Source organism: Gossypium hirsutum, chromosome D02 (assembly GCF_007990345.1).
Source record: "Gossypium hirsutum isolate 1008001.06 chromosome D02, Gossypium_hirsutum_v2.1, whole genome shotgun sequence".
Lineage (NCBI taxonomy): Eukaryota > Viridiplantae > Streptophyta > Magnoliopsida > Malvales > Malvaceae > Gossypium > Gossypium hirsutum.
Genome location: NC_053438.1, coordinates 55,965,186 through 55,970,032, shown reverse-complemented (window position 1 = coordinate 55,970,032; position 4,847 = coordinate 55,965,186).

The following is a 4,847-nucleotide window of genomic DNA, read 5'->3' as shown; positions in this document are numbered from 1 at the left end:
CGCCAGGAAATCGCGTCCACGTAAGCGCGATTTACTGACGTGGCATGAACAGTTTATGTTTTTTAGCTTAGAAAACTTTGAAAGGCCATAACTTTTCGCTCGGTTGTCCGATTGAGACGAATTTTTTTTATTTCGAATAACTTTTCGAGATCTACGCGCTAACAAACAGCCGAAGGCGGTTTGCCGTAGTTTTCGTCGAAAAAGATCCTTTTTTCCCTTAAATTTTGATTTTTTCGGTTTAAAATTGAATTTTGAAACATTCAAATCATTATTTTCCTTATTTATTTGAAGTAAACACCGGATTTTTTACAGAATTGTCGTATTATTATTTTTTGATTTGACACGTGTATGGAATAGGTCCGATAAATCGTTAGAACGTAAGTAATATAATTAAGATAATAACAGTATTTTTATAAATTCAATTAATTAGTTTAGCTTAGTTGGTTAAGATGCTTACTCTTTTCCCTTAGAACCTTGCTTCAAATCTTAATAAGTACAAATTTTTTTTTGAATGAATTAACTCTTCAATATTACATCAATAGCAACAAGTACAAAAAAGATTCAAAATTGTTACCAACAAGATTTGAACAAAGGTTCTAAGGGAAAAGAGCAAGCATCTTAACCAACTAAGCTAAACTAATTAGTTGACATATTATAAAAATACTGTTATTATCTTAATTATATTACTTACGTTCTAACGATTTATCGGACCTATTTCATACACGTGTCAAATAAAAAATAATAATACAACAATTCTGTAAAAAAATCCGGTGTTTACTTCAAATGAATAAGGAAAATAATGATTTGAATGTTTCAAAATTCAATTTTAAATCGAAAAAATCAAAATTTAGGGGCAAAAAAGGATCTTTTTTGACGAAAATTGCGGCAAACCGCCTTCGGCTATTTGTCAGCGCGTAGATCTCGAAAAGTTATTCGAAATCAAAAAAATTCGTCTCAATCGGGCAACCGAGCGAAAAGTTATGGCCTTTCAAAGTTTTCCAAGCTAAAAAACATAAACTGTTCATGCCACGTCAGCAAATCGCGTCCTAGGGGGCGTGATTTGTGTCCACGTCAGCAAATCGCGCTTACGTGGACACGATTTCCTGGCGCGTACCCTGACATCGCGCTGACGTGGACGCGATTTCGCGGAAAACGGACCATTCCGGTAAATAATTACATAAATGGCCCATTTCGGTAAATTTTAAAAAAAGGGGCTTTTTTGATAATTTTCCCTATTTAAACTATAATTTTTAAGTTGATATTTAATTTATTTTTATCATGACTATACTTAAATTATATTTCATTATCTTCAATGGTACTTAAACCATATTTCATTATCTAAATTATCTAAACGGTTTAAAAAAAATCTTTTAACTAATCAATTTGTGATACATAAAACTTTTAAAATTAAAAAATATTATTTTCTTATGCTTGTTTCTTTAAAAAAAATTATAAACATATTCATTAATTCTGTTATTTACTCAAAAACTTCAATTATAAAAACTTTAATAACCTGTAAAAATTTTATCTAAACTCAAATTTCAGCAACAAAATTTATATTCCGATGAGTTTTTTAACCTTAATTTCGATTCTGTTCTCACCTTGATTCAAAATCTATGTATTTTTTTAAAAAAAAATTTATCTTTCTTTTTTAAATAATTTGTATAAAACAATTGCTGTTGGATGAACCTCTACAATAGAAAAAACCTAGATAAAATATGAAGCCAAATACTAGGAAGAAGTTGAGTAGAAAAAAAAAGTATTACAAAAAAAAATTATCTCAAAGTTAAAAAATAAAAAGGTTTAACTAAATTTGATTTTTAATAATTTACTTTTATTTAATCTTATTTTTAAAATTCAATTTTAACTTAAAAGTGTAATGTATCTTAAAAGATTTTTTTAATAACTGGAATAATACCACTTGTGATAAAAAATTAAAATATCAACTTAAAAAGAAATTTATAATTTAAATACTATTTTACTATTTAAGCTTTGATAAAAAGAATATCATTCAACTCATATTCATTTAATTATAGCCGGTTAAGAATATAGCTAAAAGAAAATGTTATTTAACTTAGGATTTGTAAAAAGAAAACCCCCTTCCCCCATTTGAAAGCGATACCTAACTAATCTCTCTGTGCCCTTATTTACATCACTTCAATCATCAATCGCAGTGGCCCATTTGAAAGAGACGGTTTTCAGTAAAAATAAGTAATAAAAATATTCCGGTTATATGTATTTCGCCGGAATTTCAAATCGAGTGTAAATTGGGCGGTGGTTGAGGACCAGAGCAGTTTAAATGGAATAGAATGTCATGATTTGAAATAATAATCAAACGTGACGTGGTGATTACTTATTTTATTTTTTAATTATGAAATTAAGGATGAGGATGAATTATATTTCAATTTTAAAAAATATTTTCGATTAAAAAGTAATTATTGTTATCGATAATGTATATCTTAATTTACAAAATAAAACGAGTTAATGTAAATAATAAATGGTGGAGGGATGGGTTAGGAAATGTCAAATTTTGGTTGCCATTTCAAGGAAGACACTATCAATGTCAACATAGTAATGACATGTGGACATTATTCCCTTTTTGGATACTTTTCTTTAAAGAAGTCACATCTAGTGGGGTTATCGGTATTTGAAGTCTTATCAGCGGCTAGAGATTGCTAAATCTACACTTTAGCTTTGCTCGAGCAAAGAAAATAGAAAATATAAAATATTGAAGGGTGAAAAGTAAAAGATGGAAATATAATTATTTATGGCATAGTTCACGGTTTAATTATAAAGTATATTTATTTTTTTATTTTGGTCTTAATTTTTTTAATTTATACTTAAAAGTATCAATCACATTAAATATATATAAATTATAAAAAAATTATAAAAATAAAATTTACAAAAAATAATATAATAATTGAAAAGAAATGAGTTGAAATTAATAATATTATTACAAAAAATTGTAAAAGAAAATTGTAAAAATTATAAAAAAATTGTAAAAAAATATTTAAAAAGTATAAAAATGATTTTTTTATAAAATATTAAAATAGCATTTAAAATTCAAGGTTCTTTTTTAATTACTTGAAATTTAAATATTTTTTTAATTTTTATAACAATTTTCAGTATTTATATATTATTTTTACTTTTTAAAATTTAAAATTATATATCTTATAATTTTATAAAAAATTAGACTTTTTGAAAAAAATATTATATATCATTTTTATATTTTTAATCAATATAATATATATAATATTAAAAAAAAGACACATGACATATTCCAATAGCACACATGGCAAGTCAATGTCGGTCAACAGTTGGTCAGCAGTCAATAGTGTTTTTTAATACTTAAGTATTTAATATTATAAATTTCTATTTTTTAATTTAAATTTAATATTTTTATTTTAAATAAATCTAATTGCCATATAGCAATTTTCAGTAGCCAAAAAAAGCCACGTATTTTTCTATTGGCTAAAGTGGCCTAACAATATTTTTTACGACCATTACAAAATAGACAAAAAATAGAGAAAATTGATACTTTAGGTACCAAATTGGGACAAAAAAGTTTAAGTACCAAATTCAGAATGTCAAACCCCAAAATATATAAGAATAGATAAAATAAATAATTAATGAATTAGTTTAGATATTTATGTAATTGGAGCACTTTTTAAAGATCTTAAGTTCTATTTACTCATTTACTATTTTTTTTCTTTTTGTTTTTAGAAAACCAGGATGAAAGTCACTCTAAAATATATATTAAATGAAGTAGAAAATAAACGAAATGGTTAAGCCTTTGCACTTTCCCCTTGCTTTCCCAAGTTTAAGTCGCAGCACCCTCCCTAATTTTCCTTTTAATTTCGACAATATGGGTAATTTATCATACAACCCCTCTAAAATTTGTTAAACTTAGCTATTTAACCTCATTTTTCTAGTCATATTAGATTTTTTTCCCTTTCTAACCTAAAGAGAATTGTTTCCCCCTAATCTTTATTTTTCCTCCTATTTTATTTTCTTCCCTTTACTTTCCATAATAATTTTCTCCATTGCTGATAATAATTTTGTTTCCTAAATCAAATCATCCCGATTCTATCGTGTTTTTATTAGTTTAGCCAATCGTTGTAAATTTCATCTCTAATATCTTTCTAAGAGTTGGTAAATTCAATTCAATATCAGCAATCAATTCCAAATTCTTGTAGAATTTACATCCGACGTTAATCTTTCATTCAAAATAATGGATCTTTTACGAATCTTGCCAGAATTCTAGGTAATCTTGATAAATCTTGAAAAACGTTATTAATGCTTGCGTAAATGTTGTTTGAAGGAACCAATTTAGGTACCTCAGATCAGATTAGAATGTGAGGAACGTCACTCAAGATCTAGGTAACAGGTGTGTGTTCTTTTATAAGTGAATCGAAAAAAAATCATGCCTATGATAAAGCCACACGGACGTATGGGCCACCTGTGTAAACCATATGGCCCCCTCACACGGCCTAGGACCCTTCACACGACCTGCCACACGGCCATGTCTCCCTTTGTAGGTTGATTTTACAAATACCCGACGACCATAGTCTGTCACATGGCTTAGCCACACAGCTGTGTATCCCCTCCATATGATTTAGGTCTTTTCACATGGTTCAGTCACACAGCTATGTGGTCCCTATTTTTCATATTTTACAATTTTTCCCATAATTTTATAAATTGTTCAGTTTAGTCCCTGACAGTCCTTGAATTATTTTTAGAGTTTTATTTCATGCAATTGAACCCCTGATAATATGAGTATTGAATTGCATGATTTGAATGACTGAATTATTAATGCATATGCATGATCCGTGAATAAGATATGTCTG